The following is a 23,876-nucleotide window of genomic DNA, read 5'->3' on the forward strand; positions in this document are numbered from 1 at the left end:
GTATGTGGCTGGGGAGGTTCTATAGGTGTATGTGTCTAGGGGGGGTTCTATAGTGGTATGTGGCTGGGGGGGGTTCTATAGTGGTATGTGGCTAGGGGGGGTTCTATAGTGGTGTGTGTATGGGGGGGTTCTATAGTGGTATGTGGCTAGGGGGGTTCTATAGTGGTATGTGGTTTGGGGGTTCTATAGTTGTATGTGGCTAGGGGGGGTTCTATAGTGGTATGTGGCTAAGGGGGGGTTCTATAGTGGTATGTGGCTAGGGGGGTTCTATAGTGGTATGTGGCTAGGGGTGTTCTATAGTGGTATGTGGCTGCGGGGGTTCTGTAGTGGTATGTGGCTGGGGGGGTTCTGTAGTGGTATGTGGCTAAGGGGGGTTCTATAGTGGTATGTGGCTAGGGGGTTCTATAGTGGTATGTGGCTGGGGGGGAGGGTTCTGTAGTGGTATGTGGCTGGGGGGGTTCTATAGTGGTATATGGCTAGGGGGGTTCTATAGTGGTATGTGGCTGGGGGGGTTCTATCGTGGTATGTGGCTAGGGGGGGTTCTATAGTGGTATGTGGCTGGAGGGGTTCCAAAGTGATATGTGGCTAGGGGGGGTTCTATAGTGGTGTGTGGCTGGGGGGGTTCTATAGTGGTATGTGGCTAAGGGGGGGTTCTAAAGTGGTATGTGGCTAGGGGGGTTCTATAGTGGTATGTGGCTGGGGGGGTTCAATAGTGGTATGTGGCTAGGGGGGGTTCTATAGTGGTATGTGGCTGGGGGGGTTCTATAGTGGTATGTGGCTAAGGGGGGTTCTATAGTGGTATGTGGCTGGAGGGGTTCCAAAGTGGAATGTGGCTAGGGGGGGTTCTATAGTGGTATGTGGCTGGGGGGGTTCTATAGTGGTATGTGGCTAAGGGGGGTTCTATAGTGGTATGTGGCTGGAGGGGTTCCAAAGTGGAATGTGGCTAGGGGGGGTTCTATAGTGGTATGTGGCTAAGGGGGGGTTCTATAGTGGTATGTGGCTAGGGGGGTTCTATAGTGGTATGTGGCTGGGGGGGAGGGTTCTGTAGTGGTATGTGGCTGGGGGGGTTCTATAGTGGTATATGGCTAGGGGGGTTCTATAGTGGTATGTGGCTGGGGGGGTTCTATCGTGGTATGTGGCTAGGGGGGGTTATATAGTGGTATGTGGCTGGAGGGGTTCCAAAGTGATATGTGGCTAGGGGGGGTTCTATAGTGGTATGTGGCTGGAGGGTTTCCATAGTGGTATGTGGCTAGGGGGGGTTCTATAGTGGTATGTGGCTGGGGAGGTTCTATAGGTGTATGTGTCTAGGGGGGGTTCTATAGTGGTATGTGGCTGGGGGGGTTCTATAGTGGTATGTGGCTAGGGGGGGTTCTATAGTGGTGTGTGTATGGGGGGGTTCTATAGTGGTATGTGGCTAGGGGGGTTCTATAGTGGTATGTGGTTTGGGGGTTCTATAGTTGTATGTGGCTAGGGGGGGTTCTATAGTGGTATGTGGCTAAGGGGGGGTTCTATAGTGGTATGTGGCTAGGGGGGTTCTATAGTGGTATGTGGCTAGGGGTGTTCTATAGTGGTATGTGGCTGCGGGGGTTCTGTAGTGGTATGTGGCTGGGGGGGTTCTGTAGTGGTATGTGGCTAAGGGGGGTTCTATAGTGGTATGTGGCTAGGGGGTTCTATAGTGGTATGTGGCTGGGGGGGAGGGTTCTGTAGTGGTATGTGGCTGGGGGGGTTCTATAGTGGTATATGGCTAGGGGGGTTCTATAGTGGTATGTGGCTGGGGGGGTTCTATCGTGGTATGTGGCTGCGGGGGTTCTGTAGTGGTATGTGGCTGGGGGGGTTCTGTAGTGGTATGTGGCTAAGGGGGGTTCTATAGTGGTATGTGGCTAGGGGGTTCTATAGTGGTATGTGGCTGGGGGGGAGGGTTCTGTAGTGGTATGTGGCTGGGGGGGTTCTATAGTGGTATATGGCTAGGGGGGTTCTATAGTGGTATGTGGCTGGGGGGGTTCTATCGTGGTATGTGGCTAGGGGGGGTTCTATAGTGGTATGTGGCTGGAGGGGTTCCAAAGTGATATGTGGCTAGGGGGGGTTCTATAGTGGTGTGTGGCTGGGGGGGTTCTATAGTGGTATGTGGCTAAGGGGGGGTTCTAAAGTGGTATGTGGCTAGGGGGGTTCTATAGTGGTATGTGGCTGGGGGGGTTCAATAGTGGTATGTGGCTAGGGGGGGTTCTATAGTGGTATGTGGCTGGGGGGGTTCTATAGTGGTATGTGGCTAAGGGGGGTTCTATAGTGGTATGTGGCTGGAGGGGTTCCAAAGTGGAATGTGGCTAGGGGGGGTTCTATAGTGGTATGTGGCTGGGGGGGTTCTATAGTGGTATGTGGCTAAGGGGGGTTCTATAGTGGTATGTGGCTGGAGGGGTTCCAAAGTGGAATGTGGCTAGGGGGGGTTCTATAGTGGTATGTGGCTAAGGGGGGGTTCTATAGTGGTATGTGGCTAGGGGGGTTCTATAGTGGTATGTGGCTGGGGGGGAGGGTTCTGTAGTGGTATGTGGCTGGGGGGGTTCTATAGTGGTATATGGCTAGGGGGGTTCTATAGTGGTATGTGGCTGGGGGGGTTCTATCGTGGTATGTGGCTAGGGGGGGTTATATAGTGGTATGTGGCTGGAGGGGTTCCAAAGTGATATGTGGCTAGGGGGGGTTCTATAGTGGTATGTGGCTGGAGGGTTTCCATAGTGGTATGTGGCTAGGGGGGGTTCTATAGTGGTATGTGGCTGGGGAGGTTCTATAGGTGTATGTGTCTAGGGGGGGTTCTATAGTGGTATGTGGCTGGGGGGGTTCTATAGTGGTATGTGGATAGGGGGGGTTCTATAGTGGTGTGTGTATGGGGGGGTTCTATAGTGGTATGTGGCTAGGGGGGTTCTATAGTGGTATGTGGTTTGGGGGTTCTATAGTTGTATGTGGCTAGGGGGGGTTCTATAGTGGTATGTGGCTAAGGGGGGGTTCTATAGTGGTATGTGGCTAGGGGGGTTCTATAGTGGTATGTGGCTAGGGGTGTTCTATAGTGGTATGTGGCTGCGGGGGTTCTGTAGTGGTATGTGGCTGGGGGGGTTCTGTAGTGGTATGTGGCTAAGGGGGGTTCTATAGTGGTATGTGGCTAGGGGGTTCTATAGTGGTATGTGGCTGGGGGGGAGGGTTCTGTAGTGGTATGTGGCTGGGGGGGGTTCTATAGTGGTATATGGCTAGGGGGGTTCTATAGTGGTATGTGGCTGGGGGGGTTCTACCGTGGTATGTGACTAGGGGGGGTTCTATAGTGGTATGTGGCTAGGGGGGGTTCTATAGTGGTATGTGGCTGGAGGGTTTCCATAGTGGTATGTGGCTAGGGGGGGTTCTATAGTGGTATGTGGCTGGGGAGGTTCTATAGGTGTATGTGTCTAGGGGGGGTTCTATAGTGGTATGTGGCTGGGGGGGTTCTATAGTGGTATGTGGCTAGGGGGGTTCTATAGTGGTGTGTGTATGGGGGGGTTCTATAGTGGTATGTGGCTAGAGGGGTTCTATAGTGGTATGTGGTTTGGGGGTTCTATAGTTGTATGTGGCTAGGGGGGGTTCTATAGTGGTATGTGGCTAAGGGGGGGTTCTATAGTGGTATGTGGCTAGGGGGGTTCTATAGTGGTATGTGGCTAGGGGTGTTCTATAGTGGTATGTGGCTGCGGGGGTTCTGTAGTGGTATGTGGCTGGGGGGGTTCTGTAGTGGTATGTGGCTAAGGGGGGTTCTATAGTGGTATGTGGCTAGGGGGTTCTATAGTGGTATGTGGCTGGGGGGGAGGGTTCTGTAGTGGTATGTGGCTGGGGGGGTTCTATAGTGGTATATGGCTAGGGGGGTTCTATAGTGGTATGTGGCTGGGGGGGTTCTATCGTGGTATGTGGCTAGGGGGGGTTCTATAGTGGCATGTGGCTGGAGGGGTTCCAAAGTGATATGTGGCTAGGGGGGGTTCTATAGTGGTGTGTGGCTGGGGGGGTTCTATAGTGGTATGTGGCTAAGGGGGGGTTCTAAAGTGGTATGTGGCTAGGGGGGTTCTATAGTGTTATGTGGCTGGGGGGGTTCAATAGTGGTATGTGGCTAGGGGGGGTTCTATAGTGGTATGTGGCTGGGGGGGTTCTATAGTGGTATGTGGCTAAGGGGGGTTCTATAGTGGTATGTGGCTGGGGGGGTTCTATAGTGGTATGTGGCTAGGGGGGGTTATATAGTGGTGTGTGTATGGGGGGGTTCTATAGTGGTATGTGGCTATGGGGGTTCTATAGTAGTAAGTTGTTTGGGGGTTCTATAGTGGTATGTGGCTAGGGGGGGTTCTATAGTGGTATGTGGCTAGGGGTGTTCTATAGTGGTATGTGGCTGCGGGGGTTCTGTAGTGGTATGTGGCTGGGGGGGTTCTGTAGTGGTATGTGGCTAGGGGGGGGTTCTATAGTGGTATGTGGCTAGGGGGGTTCTATAGTGGTATGTGGCTGGGGGGAGGGTTCTGTAGTGGTATGTGGCTGGGGGGGTTCTATAGTGGTATGTGGCTAGGGGGGGTTCTATAGTGGTATGTGGCTGGGGGGGTTCTATCGTGGTATGTGGCTAGGGGGGGTTCTATAGTGGTATGTGGCTGGAGGGGTTCCCAAGTGGTATGTGGCTAGGGGGGGTTCTATAGTGTTGTGTGGCTGGGGGGGGTTCTATAGTGGAATGTGGCTAGGGGGGGTTCTATTGTGGTGTGTGGCTAGGGGGGGTTCAATAGTGGTGTGTGGCTAGGGGGGGTTCTATAGTGGTGTGTGGCTAGGGGTGGTTATATAGTGGTATGTGGCTGGGGGGGTTCTATAGTCTTATGCAGATGGGGGGGTTCTATAGTGGTATGTGGCTGGGGGGGTTCTATAGTGGTATGTGGCTGGAGGGTTCCATAGTGGTATGTGGCTGGGGGGGGGGTTCTATAGTGGTATGTGGCTTGGGGGGGTTCTATAATGGTGTGTGGCTGGGGGGGTTCTTTAGTGGTATGTGGCTAAGGGGGGGTTCTAAATTGGTATGTGGCTAGGGGGGTTCTATAGTTGTATGTGGCTGGGGGTGTTCTGTAGTGGTATATGGCTGGGAGGGTTCTATAGTGGTATGTGGCTAGGGGGGGTTCTATAGTGGTATGTGGGTGGAGGGGTTCCATAGTGGTATGTGGCTAGGGGGGGTTCTATAGTGGTGTGTGGCTGGGGGGGTTCTATAGTGGTATGTGGCTAAGGGGGGGTTCTAAAGTGGTATGTGGCTAGGGGGGTTCTATAGTGGTATGTGGCTGGGGGGGTTCAATAGTGGTATGTGGCTGGGGGGGTTCCATAGTGGTATGTGGCTAGGGGGGGTTCTATAGTGGTATGTGGCTGGGGGGGTTCTATAGTGGTATGTTGCTGGGGGGGTTCCATAGTGGTATGTGGCTAGGGGGGGGTTCTATAGTGGTATGTGGCTGGGGGGGTTCTATAGTGGTATGTGGCTAGGGGGGGTTCTATAGTGGTATGTGGCTGGAGGGTTTCCATAGTGGTATGTGGCTAGGGGGGGTTCTATAGTGGTATGTGGCTGGGGGGGTTCTATAGGTGGATGTGTCTAGGGGGGGTTCTATAGTGGTATGTGGCTGGGGGGGTTCTATAGTGGTATGTGGCTAGGGGGGGTTCTATAGTGGTGTGTGTATGGGGGGGTTCTATAGTGGTATGTGGCTAGGGGGGTTCTATAGTGGTATGTGGTTTGGGTGTTCTATAGTGGTATGTGGCTAGGGGGGGTTCTATAGTGGTATGTGGCTAAGGGGGGGTTCTATAGTGGTATGTGGCTAGGGGGGTTCTATAGGGGAATGTGGCTGGGGGGGTTCAATAGTGGTATGTGGCTAGGGGGGTTCTATAGTTGTATGTGGCTAGGGGTGGTTCTATAGTGGTGTGTGGCTGGGGGGGTTCTATAGTGGTATGTGGCTAGGGGGGTTGTATAGTGGTATGTGGCTAGGGGGGGTTCTATAGTGGTATGTGGCCGGGGGGGTTCTATAGTGGTATGTGGCTGGGGGGGCTCCATAGTGGTATGTGGCTAGGGGGGGTTCTATAGTGGTATGTGGCTGGGGGGGTTCTATAGTGGTATGTGGCTAGGGGGGGTTCTATAGTGGTATGTGGCTGGGGAGGTTCTATAGGTGTATGTGTCTAGGGGGGGTTCTATAGTGGTATGTGGCTGGGGGGGTTCTATAGTGGTATGTGGCTAGGGGGGGTTCTATAGTGGTGTGTGTATGGGGGGGTTCTATAGTGGTATGTGGCTAGGGGGGTTCTATAGTGGTATGTGGTTTGGGGGTTCTATAGTGGTATGTGGCTAGGGGGGGTTCTATAGTGGTATGTGGCTAAGGCGGGGTTCTATAGTGGTATGTGGCTAGGGGGGTTCTATAGTGGTATGTGGCTAGGGGTGTTCTATAGTGGTATGTGGCTGCGGGGGTTCTGTAGTGGTATGTGGCTGGCGGGGTTCTGTAGTGGTATGTGGCTAAGGGGGGTTCTATAGTGGTATGTGGCTAGGGGGGTTCTATAGTGGTATGTGGCTGGGGGGGAGGGTTCTGTAGTGGTATGTGGCTGGGGGGGTTCTATAGTGGTATATGGCTAGGGGGGTTCTATAGTGGTATGTGGCTGGGGGGGTTCTATCGTGGTATGTGGCTAGGGGGGGTTCTATAGTGGTATGTGGCTGGAGGGGTTCCAAAGTGATATGTGGTTAGGGGGGGTTCTATAGTGGTGTGTGGCTGGGGGGGTTCTATAGTGGTATGTGGCTAAGGGGAGGTTCTAAAGTGGTATGTGGCTAGGGGGGTTCTATAGTGGTATGTGGCTGGGGGGGTTCAATAGTGGTATGTGGCTAGGGGGGGTTCTATAGTGGTATGTGGCTGGGGGGGTTCTATAGTGGTATGTGGCTTATGTGGCTAGGGGAGTTCTATAGTGGTATGTGGCTGGGGGGGACGGTTCTGTAGTGGTATGTGGCTGGGGGGGTTCTATATTGGTATATGGCTAGGGGGGTTCTATAGTGGTATGTGGCTGGGGGGGTTCTATCGTGGTATGTGGCTAGGGGGGGTTCTATAGTGGTATGTGGCTGGAGGGGTTCCAAAGTGATATGTGGCTAGGGGGGGTTCTATAGTGGTGTGTGGCTGGGGGGGTTCTATAGTGGTATGTGGCTAAGGGGGGGTTCTAAAGTGGTATGTGGCTAGGGGGGTTCTATAGTGGTATGTGGCTAGGGGGGGTTCAATAGTGGTATGTGGCTAGGGGGGTTTCTATAGTGGTATGTGGCTGGGGGGGTTCTATAGTGGTATGTGGCTAAGGGGGGTTCTATAGTGGTATGTGGCTGGAGGGGTTCCAAAGTGGAATGTGGCTAGGGGGGGTTCTATAGTGGTGTGTGGCTAGGGGGGGTTCAATAGTGGTGTGTGGCTAGGGGGGGTTCTATAGTGGTGTTTGGCTAGGGGTGGTTATATAGTGGTATGTGGCTGGGGGGGTTCTATAGTCTTATGCGGATGGGGGGTTCTATAGTGGTATGTGGCTATGGGGGTTCTATAGTGGTATGTGGCTGGGGGGTTCCATTGTGGTATGTGGCTATGGGGGGGTTCTATAGTGGTATGTGGCTATGGGGGGGTTCTATAGTGGTATGTGGCTAGGGGGGGTTCTATAGTGGTATGTGGCTAGGGGGGGTTCCATAGTGGTATGTGGCTGGGGGGATTCTATTGTGGTATGTGGCTGGGGGGGTTCTATAGTGGTATGTGGCTAAGGGGGGTTATATAGTGGTGTGTGTATGGGGGGGTTCTATAGTGGTATGTGGCTAGGGGGGTTCTATAGTAGTATGTTGTTTGGGGGTTCTATAGTGGTATGTGGCTAGGGGGGGTTCTATAGTGGTATGTGGCTAAGGGGGGGTTCTATAGTGGTATGTGGCTAGGGGGGTTCTATAGTGGTATGTGGCTAGGGGTGTTCTATAGTGGTATGTGGCTGCGGGGATTCTGTAGTGGTATGTGGCTGGGGGGGTTCTGTAGTGGTATGTGGCTAAGGGGGGGTTCTATAGTGGTATGTGGCTAGGGGGGTTCTATAGTGGTATGTGGCTGGGGGGGGAGGGTTCTGTAGTGGTATGTGGCTGGGGGGGTTCTATAGTGGTATGTGGCTAGGGGGGGTTCTATAGTGGTATGTGGCTGGGGGGGTTCTATCGTGGTATGTGGCTAGGGGGGGTTCTATAGTGGTATGTGGCTGGAGGGGTTCCCAAGTGGTATGTGGCTAGGGGGGGTTCTATAGTGTTGTGTGGCTGGGGGGGGTTCTATAGTGGAATGTGGCTAGGGGGGGTTCTATTGTGGTGTGTGGCTAGGGGGGGTTCAATAGTGGTGTGTGGCTAGGGGGGGTTCTATAGTGGTGTGTGGCTAGGGGTGGTTATATAGTGGTATGTGGCTGGGGGGGTTCTATAGTCTTATGCAGATGGGGGGGTTCTATAGTGGTATGTGGCTTGGAGGGTTCTATAGTGGTATGTGGCTAGGGGGATTTCTATAGTGGTATGTGGCTGGGGGGGTTCCATAGTGGTATGTGGCTAGGGGGGGTTCTATAGTGGTATGTGGCTGAAGAGGTTCTATAGTGGTATGTGGCTGGGGGGGTTCCATAGTGGTATGTGGCTAGGGGGGGGTTCTATAGTGGCATGTGGCTGGGGGGGTTCTATAGTGGTATGTGGCTAGGGGGGGTTCTATAGTGGTATGTGGCTGGAGGGTTTCCATAGTGGTATGTGGCTAGGGGGGGTTCTATAGTGGTATGTGGCTGGGGGGGTTCTATAGGTGGATGTGTCTAGGGGGTGTTCTATAGTGGTATGTGGCTGGGGGGGTTCTATAGTGGTATGTGGCTGCGGGGGTTCTGTAGTGGTATGTGGCTGGGGGGGTTCTGTAGTGGTATGTGGCTAAGGGGGGGTTCTGTAGTGGTATGTGGCTAGGGGGGTTCTATAGTGGTATGTGGCTGGGGGGAGGGTTCTGTAGTGGTATGTGGCTGGGGGGGTTCTATAGTGGTATGTGGCTAGGGGGGGGTTCTATAGTGGTATGTGGCTGGAGGGGTTCCAAAGTGGTATGTGGCTAGGGGGGTTCTATAGTGGTATGTGGCTGGGGGGGGGGTTCTATAGTGGTATGTGGCTAGGGGGGTTCTATAGTGGTATGTGGCTGGAGGGGTTCTATTGTGGTGTGTGGCTGGGGGGGTTCTTTAGTGGTATGTGGCTAAGGCGGGGTTCTATAGTGGTATGTGGCTAAGGGGTGGTTCTATAGTGGTATGTGGCTAAGGGGTTCTATAGTGGTATGTGGCTAGGGGGGTTCTATAGTGGTATGTGGCTAGGGGGGTTCTATAGTGGTATGTGGCTATGGGTGTTCTATAGTGGTATGTGGCTGCGGGGGTTCTGTAGTGGTATGTGGCTGGGGGGGTTCTGTAGTGGTATGTGGCTAAGGGGGGGTTCTGTAGTGGTATGTGGCTAGGGGGGTTCTATAGTGGTATGTGGCTGGGGGGAGGGTTCTGTAGTGGTATGTGGCTGGGGGGGTTCTATAGTGGTATGTGGCTAGGGGGGGTTCTATAGTGGTATGTGGCTGGAGGGGTTCCAAAGTGGTATGTGGCTAGGGGGGTTCTATAGTGGTATGTGGCTGGGGGGGGGGTTCTATAGTGGTATGTGGCTAGGGGGGTTCTATAGTGGTATGTGGCTGGAGGGGTTCTATTGTGGTATGTGGCTAGGGGGGTTCAATAGTGGTGTGTGGCTAGGGGGGGTTCTATAGTGGTGTGTGGCTAGGGCTGGTTATATACTGGTATGTGGCTGGGGGGGTTCTATAGTCTTATGCGGATGGGGGGGTTTCTATAGTGGTATGTGGCTAAGGGGGGTTCCATAGTGGTATGTGGCTGGGGGGGTTCTATAGTGGTATGTGGCTGGGGGGGTTCTATAGTGGTATGTGGCTAGGGGGGGTTCTATAGTGGTATGTGGCTGGAGGGGTTCCAAAGTGGTATGTGGCTAGGGGGGTTCTATAGTGGTATGTGGCTGGGGGGGTTCTATAGTGGTATGTGGCTAGGGGGGGTTCTATAGTGGTATGTGGCTGGAGGGGTTCCATAGTGGTATGTGGCTAGGGGGGGTTCTATAGTGGTGTGTGGCTAGGGGGGGTTCCATAGTGGTATGTGGCTAGGCGGGGTTCTATAGTGGTATGTGGCTAAGGGGTGGTTCTATAGTGGTATGTGGCTAGGGGGGTTCTATAGTGGTATGTGGCTAGGGGGGTTCTATAGTGGTATGTGGCTAGGGGGGTTCTATAGTGGTATGTGGCTATGGGTGTTCTATAGTGGTATGTGGCTGCGGGGGTTCTGTAGTGGTATGTGGCTGGGGGGGTTCTGTAGTGGTATGTGGCTAAGGGGGGGTTCTATAGTGGTATGTGGCTAGGGGGGTTCTATAGTGGTATGTGGCTGGGGGGGAGGGTTCTGTAGTGGTATGTGGCTGGGGGGGTTCTATAGTGGTATGTGGCTAGGGGGGGTTCTATAGTGGAATGTGGCTGGAGGGGTTCCAAAGTGGTATGTGGCTAGGGGGGTTCTATAGTGGTATGTGGCTGGGGGGGGTTCTATAGTGGTATGTGGCTAGGGGGGTTCTATAGTGGTATGTGGCTGGAGGGGTTCCATAGTGGTATGTGGCTAGGGGGGGTTCTATAGTGGTATATGGCTAGGGGGGTTCTATAGTGGTATGTGGCTGGGGGGGTTCTATCGTGGTATGTGGCTAGGGGGGGTTCTATAGTGGTATGTGGCTGGAGGGGTTCCAAAGTGATATGTGGCTAGGGGGGGTTCTATAGTGGTGTGTGTCTGGGGGGGTTCTATAGTGGTATGTGGCTAAGGGGGGGTTCTAAAGTGGTATGTGGCTAGGGGGGTTCTATAGTGGTATGTGGCTGGGGGGGTTCAATAGTGGTATGTGGCTAGGGAGGGTTCTATAGTGGTATGTGGCTGGGGGGGTTCTATAGTGGTATGTGGCTAAGGGGGGTTCTATAGTGGTATGTGGCTGGAGGGGTTCCAAAGTGGAATGTGGCTAGGGGGGGTTCTATAGTGGTGTGTGGCTAGGGGGGGTTCAATAGTGGTGTGGCTAGGGGGGGTTCTATAGTGGTGTGTGGCTAGGGGTGGTTATATAGTGGTATGTGGCTAGGGGGGTTATATAGTCTTATGCGGATGGGGGGGTTCTATAGTGGTATGTGGCTAGGGGGGTTCTATAGTGGTATGTGGCTGGGGGGTTCCATTGTGGTATGTGGCTATGGGGGGGTTCTATAGTGGTATGTGGCTGGGGGGGTTCTATAGTCGTATGTGGCTGGGGGGTTCCATAGTGGTATGTGGCTAGTGGGGGGGTTCTATAGTGGTATGTGGCTGGAGGGGTTCCAAAGTGGTATGTGGCTAGGGGGGGTTCTGTTGTGGTATGTTGCTATGGGGGTTCTATAGTGGTATGTGGCTAGGGGGGTTCTATAGTGGTATGTGGCTATGGGTGTTCTATAGTGGTATGTGGCTGCGGGGGTTCTGTAGTGGTATGTGGCTGGGGGGGTTCTGTAGTGGTATGTGGCTAAGGGGGGGTTCTATAGTGGTATGTGGCTAGGGGGGTTCTATAGTGGTATGTGGCTGGGGGGGAGGGTTCTGTAGTGGTATGTGGCTGGGGGGGTTCTATAGTGGTATGTGGCTAGGGGGGGTTCTATAGTGGAATGTGGCTGGAGGGGTTCCAAAGTGGTATGTGGCTAGGGGGGTTCTATAGTGGTATGTGGCTGGGGGGGGTTCTATAGTGGTATGTGGCTAGGGGGGTTCTATAGTGGTATGTGGCTGGAGGGGTTCCATAGTGGTATGTGGCTAGGGGGGGTTCTATAGTGGTATATGGCTAGGGGGGTTCTATAGTGGTATGTGGCTGGGGGGGTTCTATCGTGGTATGTGGCTAGGGGGGGTTCTATAGTGGTATGTGGCTGGAGGGGTTCCAAAGTGATATGTGGCTAGGGGGGGTTCTATAGTGGTGTGTGTCTGGGGGGGTTCTATAGTGGTATGTGGCTAAGGGGGGGTTCTAAAGTGGTATGTGGCTAGGGGGGTTCTATAGTGGTATGTGGCTGGGGGGGTTCAATAGTGGTATGTGGCTAGGGAGGGTTCTATAGTGGTATGTGGCTGGGGGGGTTCTATAGTGGTATGTGGCTAAGGGGGGTTCTATAGTGGTATGTGGCTGGAGGGGTTCCAAAGTGGAATGTGGCTAGGGGGGGTTCTATAGTGGTGTGTGGCTAGGGGGGGTTCAATAGTGGTGTGTGGCTAGGGGGGGTTCTATAGTGGTGTGTGGCTAGGGGTGGTTATATAGTGGTATGTGGCTAGGGGGGTTATATAGTCTTATGCGGATGGGGGGGTTCTATAGTGGTATGTGGCTAGGGGGGTTCTATAGTGGTATGTGGCTGGGGGGTTCCATTGTGGTATGTGGCTATGGGGGGGTTCTATAGTGGTATGTGGCTGGGGGGGTTCTATAGTCGTATGTGGCTGGGGGGTTCCATAGTGGTATGTGGCTAGTGGGGGGGTTCTATAGTGGTATGTGGCTGGAGGGGTTCCAAAGTGGTATGTGGCTAGGGGGGGTTCTGTTGTGGTATGTTGCTATGGGGGTTCTATAGTGGTATGTGGCTAGGGGGGTTCTATAGTGGTATGTGGCTATGGGTGTTCTATAGTGGTATGTGGCTGCGGGGGTTCTGCAGTGGTATGTGGCTGGGGGGGTTCTGTAGTGGTATGTGGCTAAGGGGGGGTTCTATAGTGGTATGTGGCTAGGGGGGTTCTATAGTGGTATGTGGCTGGGGGGGAGGGTTCTGTAGTGGTATGTGGCTGGGGGGGTTCTATAGTGGTATGTGGCTAGGGGGGGTTCTATAGTGGAATGTGGCTGGAGGGGTTCCAAAGTGGTATGTGGCTAGGGGGGTTCTATAGTGGTATGTGGCTGGGGGGGGTTCTATAGTGGTATGTGGCTAGGGGGGTTCTATAGTGGTATTTGGCTGGAGGGGTTCCATAGTGGTATGTGGCTAGGGGGGGTTCTATAGTGGTATATGGCTAGGGGGGTTCTATAGTGGTATGTGGCTGGGGGGGTTCTATCGTGGTATGTGGCTAGGGGGGGTTCTATAGTGGTATGTGGCTGGAGGGGTTCCAAAGTGATATGTGGCTAGGGGGGGTTCTATAGTGGTGTGTGGCTGGGGGGGTTCTATAGTGGTATGTGGCTAAGGGGGGGTTCTAAAGTGGTATGTGGCTAGGGGGGTTCTATAGTGGTATGTGGCTGGGGGGGTTCAATAGTGGTATGTGGCTAGGGAGGGTTCTATAGTGGTATGTGGCTGGGGGGGTTCTATAGTGGTATGTGGCTAAGGGGGGTTCTATAGTGGTATGTGGCTGGAGGGGTTCCAAAGTGGAATGTGGCTAGGGGGGGTTCTATAGTGGTGTGTGGCTAGGGGGGGTTCAATAGTGGTGTGTGGCTAGGGGGGGTTCTATAGTGGTGTGTGGCTAGGGGTGGTTATATAGTGGTATGTGGCTAGGGGGGTTATATAGTCTTATGCGGATGGGGGGGTTCTATAGTGGTATGTGGCTAGGGGGGTTCTATAGTGGTATGTGGCTGGGGGGTTCCATTGTGGTATGTGGCTATGGGGGGGTTCTATAGTGGTATGTGGCTGGGGGGGTTCTATAGTCGTATGTGGCTGGGGGGTTCCATAGTGGTATGTGGCTAGTGGGGGGGTTCTATAGTGGTATGTGGCTGGAGGGGTTCCAAAGTGGTATGTGGCTAGGGGGGGTTCTGTTGTGGTATGTTGCTATGGGGGTTCTATAGTGGTATGTGGCTAGGCGGGGTTCTATAGTGGTATGTGGCTGGGGGGGTTCTATAGTGGTATGTGGCTGGGGGGGTTTATCGTGGTATGTGGCTAGGGGGGGTTCTATAGTAGTATGTGGCTGGAGGGGTTCCAAAGTGGTATGTGGCTAGGGGGGTTCTATAGTGGTGTGTGGCTGGGGGGGGTTCTATAGTGGTATGTGGCTAAGGCGGGGTTCTAAAGTGGTATGTGGCTAGGGGGGTTCTATAGTGGTATGTGGCTGGGGGGAGCGTTCTGTAGTGGTATGTGGCTAGGGGGGTTCTATAGTGGTATGTGGCTAGAGGGGGTTCTATAGTGGTGTGTGGCTAGGGGGGGTTCTATATTGGTATGTGGCTGGGGGGGTTCTGTAGTGGTATGTGGCTGGGGGGGTTCCATAGTGGTATGTGGCTAGGGGGGGTTCTATAGTCTTATGTGGCTGGGGGGGTTCTATAGTGGTATGTGGCTGGGGGGGTTCTATAGTGGTATGTGGCTAAGGGGTGGTTCTATAGTGGTATGTGGCTAGGGGGGGTTCTATAGTGGTATGTGGCTAGGGGGGTTCTATAGTGGTATGTGGCTGGGGGGGTTCTGTAGTGGTATGTGGCTGGGGGGGTTCTGTAGTGGTATGTGGCTAAGGGGGGGTTCTATAGTGGTATGTGGCTAGGGGGGTTCTATAGTGGTATGTGGCTAAGGGGGGGTTCTAAAGTTGTATGTGGCTAGGGGGGTTCTATAGTGGTATGTGGCTGGGGGGGTTCAATAGTGGTATGTGGCTAGGGTGGGTTCTATAGTGGTATGTGGCTGGAGGGGTTCCAAAGTGGTATGTGGCTAGGGGGGGTTCTATAGTGGTGTGTGGCTGGGGGGGTTCTTTAGTGGTATGTGGCTAAGGGGGGGTTCTAAAGTGGTATGTGGCTAGGGGGGTTCTATAGTGGTATGTGGCTGGGGGTGTTCTATAGTGGTATGTGGCTGGAGGGGTTCCAAAGTGGTATGTGGCTAGGGGGGGTTCTATAGTGGTGTGTGGCTGGGGGGGTTCTTTAGTGGTATGTGGCTAGGGGGGTTCTATAGTGGTATGTGGCTGGGGGGGTTCTGTAGTGGTATGTGGCTAGGGGAGTTCTATAGTTGAATGTGGCTAGGGGTGGTTCTATAGTGGTGTGTGGCTGGGGGGGTTCTATAGTGGTATGTGGCTAGGGGGGGTTCCATAGTGGTATGTGGCTGGGGGGGGGTTCTATAGTGGTATGTGGCTGGGGGGATTCTATTGTGGTATGTGGCTAGGGGGGGTTCAATAGTGGTGTGTGGCTAGGGGGGGTTCTATAGTGGTGTGTGGCTAGGGCTGGTTATATAGTGGTATGTGGCTGGGGGGGTTCTATAGTCTTATGCGGATGGGGGGGTTTCTATAGTGGTATGTGGCTAGGGGGGGTTCCATAGTGGTATGTGGCTGGGGGGGTTCTATAGTGGTATGTGGCTGGGGGGGTTCTATAGTGGTATGTGGCTAGGGGGGGTTCTATAGTGGTATGTGGCTGGATGGGTTCCAAAGTGGTATGTGGCTAGGGGGGTTCTATAGTGGTATGTGGCTGGGGGGGTTCTATAGTGGTATGTGGCTAGGGGGGGTTCTATAGTGGTATGTGGCTGGAGGGGTTCCATAGTGGTATGTGGCTAGGGGGGGTTCTATAGTGGTGTGTGGCTAGGGGGGGTTCCATAGTGGTATGTGGCTAGGCGGGGTTCTATAGTGGTATGTGGCTGGGGGGGTTCTATAGTGGTATGTGGCTAGGGGGGTTCTATAGTGGTATGTGGCTGGGGGGGTTTTATCGTGGTATGTAGCTAGGGGGGGTTCTATAGTGTTATGTGGCTGGACGGGTTCCAAAGTGGTATGTGGCTAGGGGGGTTCTATAGTGGTGTGTGGCTGGGGGGGTTCTATAGTGGTATGTGGCTAAGGGGGGGTTCTAAAGTGGTATGTGGCTAGGGGGGTTCTATAGTGGTATGTGGCTGTGGGGAGCGTTCTGTAGTGGTATGTGGCTGGGGGGGTTCCATAGTGGTATGTGGCTAGGGGGGGTTCTATAGTCTTATGTGGCTGGGGGGGTTCTATAGTGGTATGTGGCTGGGGGGGTTCTATAGTGGTATGTGGCTAAGGGGTGGTTCTATAGTGGTATGTGGCTAGGGGGGGTTCTATAGTGGTATGTGGCTAGGGGGGTTCTATAGTGGTATGTGGCTGGGGGGGTTCTGTAGTGGTATGTGGCTGGGGGGGTTCTGTAGTGGTATGTGGCTAAGGGGGGGTTCTATAGTGGTATGTGGCTAGGGGGGTTCTATAGTGGTATGTGGCTAAGGGGGGGTTCTAAAGTGGTATGTGGCTAGGGGGGTTCTATAGTGGTATGTGGCTGGGGGGGATCAATAGTGGTATGTGGCTAGGGTGGGTTCTATAGTGGTATGTGGCTGGAGGGGTTCCAAAGTGGTGTGTGGCTGGGGGGGTTCTTTAGTGGTATGTGGCTAAGGCGGGGTTCTATAGTGGTATGTGGCTAAGGGGTGGTTCTATAGTGGTATGTGGCTAAGGGGTTCTATAGTGGTATGTGGCTAGGGGGGTTCTATAGTGGTATGTGGCTAGGGGGGTTCTATAGTGGTATGTGGCTATGGGTGTTCTATAGTGGTATGTGGCTGCGGGGGTTCTGTAGTGGTATGTGGCTGGGGGGGTTCTGTAGTGGTATGTGGCTAAGGGGGGGTTCTGTAGTGGTATGTGGCTAGGGGGGTTCTATAGTGGTATGTGGCTGGGGGGAGGGTTCTGTAGTGGTATGTGGCTGGGGGGGTTCTATAGTGGTATGTGGCTAGGTGGGGGTTCTATAGTGGTATGTGGCTGGAGGGGTTCCAAAGTGGTATGTGGCTAGGGGGGTTCTATAGTGGTATGTGGCTGGGGGGGGGTTCTATAGTGGTATGTGGCTAAGGGGGTTCTATAGTGGTATGTGGCTGGAGGGGTTCTATTGTGGTATGTGGCTAGGGGGGTTCAATAGTGGTGTGTGGCTAGGGGGGGTTCTATAGTGGTGTGTGGCTAGGGCTGGTTATATACTGGTATGTGGCTGGGGGGGTTCTATAGTCTTATGCGGATGGGGGGGTTTCTATAGTGGTATGTGGCTAAGGGGGGTTCCATAGTGGTATGTGGCTGGGGGGGGTTCTATAGTGGTATGTGGCTGGGGGGGTTCTATAGTGGTATGTGGCTAGGGGGGGTTCTATAGTGGTATGTGGCTGGAGGGGTTCCAAAGTGGTATGTGGCTAGGGGGGTTCTATAGTGGTATGTGGCTGGGGGGGTTCTATAGTGGTATGTGGCTAGGGGGGGTTCTATAGTGGTATGTGGCTGGAGGGGTTCCATAGTGGTATGTGGCTAGGGGGGGTTCTATAGTGGTGTGTGGCTAGGGGGGGTTCCATAGTGGTATGTGGCTAGGCGGGGTTCTATAGTGGTATGTGGCTAAGGGGTGGTTCTATAGTGGTATGTGGCTAGGGGGGTTCTATAGTGGTATGTGGCTAGGGGGGTTCTATAGTGGTATGTGGCTAGGGGGGTTCTATAGTGGTATGTGGCTATGGGTGTTCTATAGTGGTATGTGGCTGCGGGGGTTCTGTAGTGGTATGTGGCTGGGGGGGTTCTGTAGTGGTATGTGGCTAAGGGGGGGTTCTATAGTGGTATGTGGCTAGGGGGGTTCTATAGTGGTATGTGGCTGGGGGGGAGGGTTCTGTAGTGGTATGTGGCTGGGGGGGTTCTGTAGTGGTATGTGGCTAGGGGTGGTTCTATAGTGGTGTGTGGCTGGGGGGGTTCTATAGTGGTATGTGGCTAGGGGGGGTTCCATAGTGGTATGTGGCTGGGGGGGGGTTCTATAGTGGTATGTGGCTGGGGGGATTCTATTGTGGTATGTGGCTAGGGGGGGTTCAATAGTGGTGTGTGGCTAGGGGGGGTTCTATAGTGGTGTGTGGCTAGGGCTGGTTATATAGTGGTATGTGGCTGGGGGGGTTCTATAGTCTTATGCGGATGGGGGGGTTTCTATAGTGGTATGTGGCTAGGGGGGGTTCCATAGTGGTATGTGGCTGGGGGGGTTCTATAGTGGTATGTGGCTGGGGGGGTTCTATAGTGGTATGTGGCTAGGGGGGGTTCTATAGTGGTATGTGGCTGGATGGGTTCCAAAGTGGTATGTGGCTAGGGGGTTCTATAGTGGTATGTGGCTGGGGGGGTTCTATAGTGGTATGTGGCTAGGGGGGGTTCTATAGTGGTATGTGGCTGGAGGGGTTCCATAGTGGTATGTGGCTAGGGGGGGTTCTATAGTGGTGTGTGGCTAGGGGGGGTTCCATAGTGGTATGTGGCTAGGCAGGGTTCTATAGTGGTATGTGGCTGGGGGGGTTCTATAGTGGTATGTGGCTAGGGGGGTTCTATAGTGGTATGTGGCTGGGGGGGTTTTATCGTGGTATGTAGCTAGGGGGGGTTCTATAGTGTTATGTGGCTGGACGGGTTCCAAAGTGGTATGTGGCTAGGGGGGTTCTATAGTGGTGTGTGGCTGGGGGGGTTCTATAGTGGTATGTGGCTAAGGGGGGGTTCTAAAGTGGTATGTGGCTAGGGGGGTTCTATAGTGGTATGTGGCTGTGGGGAGCGTTCTGTAGTGGTATGTGGCTGGGGGGGTTCCATAGTGGTATGTGGCTAGGGGGGGTTCTATAGTCTTATGTGGCTGGGGGGGTTCTATAGTGGTATGTGGCTGGGGGGGTTCTATAGTGGTATGTGGCTAAGGGGTGGTTCTATAGTGGTATGTGGCTAGGGGGGGTTCTATAGTGGTATGTGGCTAGGGGGGTTCTATAGTGGTATGTGGCTGGGGGGGTTCTATAGTGGTATGTGGCTAGGGGGGGTTCTATAGTGGTATGTGGCTGGAGGGGTTCCATAGTGGTATGTGGCTAGGGGGGGTTCTATAGTGGTGTGTGGCTAGGGGGGGTTCCATAGTGGTATGTGGCTAGGCAGGGTTCTATAGTGGTATGTGGCTGGGGGGGTTCTATAGTGGTATGTGGCTAGGGGGGTTCTATAGTGGTATGTGGCTGGGGGGGTTTTATCGTGGTATGTAGCTAGGGGGGGTTCTATAGTGTTATGTGGCTGGACGGGTTCCAAAGTGGTATGTGGCTAGGGGGGTTCTATAGTGGTGTGTGGCTGGGGGGGTTCTATAGTGGTATGTGGCTAAGGGGGGGTTCTAAAGTGGTATGTGGCTAGGGGGGTTCTATAGTGGTATGTGGCTGTGGGGAGCGTTCTGTAGTGGTATGTGGCTGGGGGGGTTCCATAGTGGTATGTGGCTAGGGGGGGTTCTATAGTCTTATGTGGCTGGGGGGGTTCTATAGTGGTATGTGGCTGGGGGGGTTCTATAGTGGTATGTGGCTAAGGGGTGGTTCTATAGTGGTATGTGGCTAGGGGGGGTTCTATAGTGGTATGTGGCTAGGGGGGTTCTATAGTGGTATGTGGCTGGGGGGGTTCTGTAGTGGTATGTGGCTGGGGGGGTTCTGTAGTGGTATGTGGCTAAGGGGGGGTTCTATAGTGGTATGTGGCTAGGGGGGTTCTATAGTGGTATGTGGCTAAGGGGGGGTTCTAAAGTGGTATGTGGCTAGGGGGGTTCTATAGTGGTATGTGGCTGGGGGGGATCAATAGTGGTATTTGGCTAGGGTGGGTTCTATAGTGGTATGTGGCTGGAGGGGTTCCAAAGTGGTATGTGGCTAGGGGGGGTTCTATAGTGGTGTGTGGCTGGGGGGGTTCTTTAGTGGTATGTGGCTAAGGCGGGGTTCTATAGTGGTATGTGGCTAAGGGGTGGTTCTATAGTGGTATGTGGCTAAGGGGTTCTATAGTGGTATGTGGCTAGGGGGGTTCTATAGTGGTTTGTGGCTAGGGGGGTTCTATAGTGGTGTGTGGCTAGGGGGGGTTCCATAGTGGTATGTGGCTAGGCGGGGTTCTATAGTGGTATGTGGCTGGGGGGTTCTATAGTGGTATGTGGCTAGGGGGGTTCTATAGTGGTATGTGGCTAGGGGGGTTCTATAGTGGTATGTGGCTAGGGGGGTTCTATAGTGGTATGTGGCTATGGGTGTTCTATAGTGGTATGTGGCTGCGGGGGTTCTGTAGTGGTATGTGGCTGGGGGGGTTCTGTAGTGGTATGTGGCTAAGGGGGGGTTCTATAGTGGTATGTGGCTAGGGGGGTTCTATAGTGGTATGTGGCTGGGGGGGAGGGTTCTGTAGTGGTATGTGGCTGGGGGGGTTCTATAGTGGTATGTGGCTAGGGGGGGTTCTATAGTGGAATGTGGCTGGAGGGGTTCCAAAGTGGTATGTGGCTAGGGGGGTTCTATAGTGGTATGTGGCTGGGGGGGGGTTCTATAGTGGTATGTGGCTGGAGGGGTTCCATAGTGGTATGTGGCTAGGGGGGGTTCTATAGTGGTGTGTGGCTAGGGGGGGTTCCATAGTGGTATGTGGCTAGGCGGGGTTCTATAGTGGTATGTGGCTGGGGGGGTTCTATAGTGGTATGTGGCTGGGGGGGGTTTATCATGGTATGTGGCTAGGGGGGGTTCTATAGTGGTATGTGGCTGGAGGGGTTCCAAAGTGGTATGTGGCTAGGGGGGTTCTATAGTGGTGTGTGGCTGGGGGGGTTCTATAGTGGTATGTGGCTAAGGGGGGTTCTAAAGTGGTATGTGGCTAGGGGGGTTCTATAGTGGTATGTGGCTGGGGGGAGTGTTCTGTAGTGGTATGTGGCTAGGGGGGTTCTATAATGGTATGTGGCTAGAGGGGGTTCTATAGTGGTGTGTGGCTAGGGGGGGGTTCTATATTGGTATGTGGCTGGGGGGGTTCTGTAGTGGTATGTGGCTAGGGGGGGTTCTATAGTCTTATGTGGCTGGGGGGGTTCTATAGTGGTATGTGGCTGGGGGGGTTCTATAGTGGTATGTGGCTAAGGGGTGGTTCTATAGTGGTATGTGGCTAGGGGGGGTTCTATAGTGGTATGTGGCTAGGGGGGTTCTATAGTGGTATGTGGCTGGGGGGGTTCTGTAGTGGTATGTGGCTAAGGGGGGGTTCTATAGTGGTATGTGGCTAGGGGGGTTCTATAGTGGTATGTGGCTAAGGGGGGGTTCTAAAGTGGTATGTGGCTAGGGGGGTTCTATAGTGGTATGTGGCTGGGGGGGTTCAATAGTGGTATGTGGCTAGGGTGGGTTCTATAGTGGTATGTGGCTGGAGGGGTTCCAAAGTGGTATGTGGCTAGGGGGGGTTCTATAGTGGTGTGTGGCTGGGGGGGTTCTTTAGTGGTATGTGGCTAAGGGGGGGTTCTAAAGTGGTATGTGGCTAGGGGGGTTCTATAGTGGTATGTGGCTGGGGGGGTTCTGTAGTGGTATGTGGCTAGGGGGGGTTCTATAGTTGTATGTGGCTAGGGGTGGTTCTATAGTGGTATGTGGCTAGGGGGGGTTCCATAGTGGTATGTGGCTGGAGGGGTTCCATAGTGGTATGTGGCTAGGGGGGGTTCTATAGTGGTGTGTGGCTAGGGGGGGTTCCATAGTGGTATGTGGCTAGGCGGGGTTCTATAGTGGTATGTGGCTAAGGGGTGGTTCTATAGTGGTATGTGGCTAGGGGGGTTCTATAGTGGTATGTGGCTAGGGGGGTTCTATAGTGGTATGTGGCTAGGGGGGTTCTATAGTGGTATGTGGCTATGGGTGTTCTATAGTGGTATGTGGCTGCGGGGGTTCTGTAGTGGTATGTGGCTGGGGGGGTTCTGTAGTGGTATGTGGCTAAGGGGGGGTTCTATAGTGGTATGTGGCTAGGGGGGTTCTATAGTGGTATGTGGCTGGGGGGGAGGGTTCTGTAGTGGTATGTGGCTGGGGGGGTTCTATAGTGGTATGTGGCTAGGGGGGGTTCTATAGTGGAATGTGGCTGGAGGGGTTCCAAAGTGGTATGTGGCTAGGGGGGTTCTATAGTGGTATGTGGCTGGGGGGGGGTTCTATAGTGGTATGTGGCTAGGGGGGTTCTATAGTGGTATGTGGCTGGAGGGGTTCCATAGTGGTATGTGGCTAGGGGGGGTTCTATAGTGGTGTGTGGCTAGGGGGGGTTCTATAGTGGTATGTGGCTGGGGGGAGCGTTCTGTAGTGGTATGTGGCTAGGGGGGTTCTATAATGGTATGTGGCTAGAGGGGGTTCTATAGTGGTGTGTGGCTAGGGGGGGGTTCTATATTGGTATGTGGCTGGGGGGGTTCTGTAGTGGTATGTGGCTGGGGGGGTTCCATAGTGGTATGTGGCTAGGGGGGGTTCTATAGTCTTATGTGGCTGGGGGGGTTCTATAGTGGTATGTGGCTGGGGGGGTTCTATAGTGGTATGTGGCTAAGGGGTGGTTCTATAGTGGTATGTGGCTAGGGGGGGTTCTATAGTGGTATGTGGCTAGGGGGGTTCTATAGTGGTATGTGGCTGGGGGGGTTCTGTAGTGGTATGTGGCTAAGGGGGGGTTCTATAGTGGTATGTGGCTAGGGGGGTTCTATAGTGGTATGTGGCTAAGGGGGGGTTCTAAAGTGGTATGTGGCTAGGGGGGTTCTATAGTGGTATGTGGCTGGGGGGGTTCAATAGTGGTATGTGGCTAGGGTGGGTTCTATAGTGGTATGTGGCTGGAGGGGTTCCAAAGTGGTATGTGGCTAGGGGGGGTTCTATAGTGGTGTGTGGCTGGGGGGGTTCTTTAGTGGTATGTGGCTAAGGGGGGGTTCTAAAGTGGTATGTGGCTAGGGGGGTTCTATAGTGGTATGTGGCTAGGGGGGTTCTATAGTGGTATGTGGCTGGGGGGGTTTTATCGTGGTATGTAGCTAGGGGGGGTTCTATAGTGTTATGTGGCTGGACGGGTTCCAAAGTGGTATGTGGCTAGGGGGGTTCTATAGTGGTGTGTGGCTGGGGGGGTTCTATAGTGGTATGTGGCTAAGGGGGGGTTCTAAAGTGGTATGTGGCTAGGGGGGTTCTATAGTGGTATGTGGCTGTGGGGAGCGTTCTGTAGTGGTATGTGGCTGGGGGGGTTCCATAGTGGTATGTGGCTAGGGGGGGTTCTATAGTCTTATGTGGCTGGGGGGGTTCTATAGTGGTATGTGGCTGGGGGGGTTCTATAGTGGTATGTGGCTAAGGGGTGGTTCTATAGTGGTATGTGGCTAGGGGGGGTTCTATAGTGGTATGTGGCTAGGGGGGTTCTATAGTGGTATGTGGCTGGGGGGGTTCTGTAGTGGTATGTGGCTGGGGGGGTTCTGTAGTGGTATGTGGCTAAGGGGGGGTTCTATAGTGGTATGTGGCTAGGGGGGTTCTATAGTGGTATGTGGCTAAGGGGGGGTTCTAAAGTGGTATGTGGCTAGGGGGGTTCTATAGTGGTATGTGGCTGGGGGGGATCAATAGTGGTATGTGGCTAGGGTGGGTTCTATAGTGGTATGTGGCTGGAGGGGTTCCAAAGTGGTATGTGGCTAGGGGGGGTTCTATAGTGGTGTGTGGCTGGGGGGGTTCTTTAGTGGTATGTGGCTAAGGCGGGGTTCTATAGTGGTATGTGGCTAAGGGGTGGTTCTATAGTGGTATGTGGCTAAGGGGTTCTATAGTGGTATGTGGCTAGGGGGGTTCTATAGTGGTTTGTGGCTAGGGGGGTTCTATAGTGGTGTGTGGCTAGGGGGGGTTCCATAGTGGTATGTGGCTAGGCGGGGTTCTATAGTGGTATGTGGCTGGGGGGGTTCTATAGTGGTATGTGGCTAGGGGGGTTCTATAGTGGTATGTGGCTAGGGGGGTTCTATAGTGGTATGTGGCTAGGGGGGTTCTATAGTGGTATGTGGCTATGGGTGTTCTATAGTGGTATGTGGCTGCGGGGGTTCTGTAGTGGTATGTGGCTGGGGGGGTTCTGTAGTGGTATGTGGCTAAGGGGGGGTTCTATAGTGGTATGTGGCTAGGGGGGTTCTATAGTGGTATGTGGCTGGGGGGGAGGGTTCTGTAGTGGTATGTGGCTGGGGGGGTTCTATAGTGGTATGTGGCTAGGGGGGGTTCTATAGTGGAATGTGGCTGGAGGGGTTCCAAAGTGGTATGTGGCTA

The sequence above is a fragment of the Salmo salar genome, chromosome 11 (genome assembly GCF_965601325.2).
Source record: "Salmo salar chromosome 11, fSalSal1, whole genome shotgun sequence".
Classification (NCBI taxonomy): Eukaryota; Metazoa; Chordata; class Actinopteri; order Salmoniformes; family Salmonidae; genus Salmo; species Salmo salar.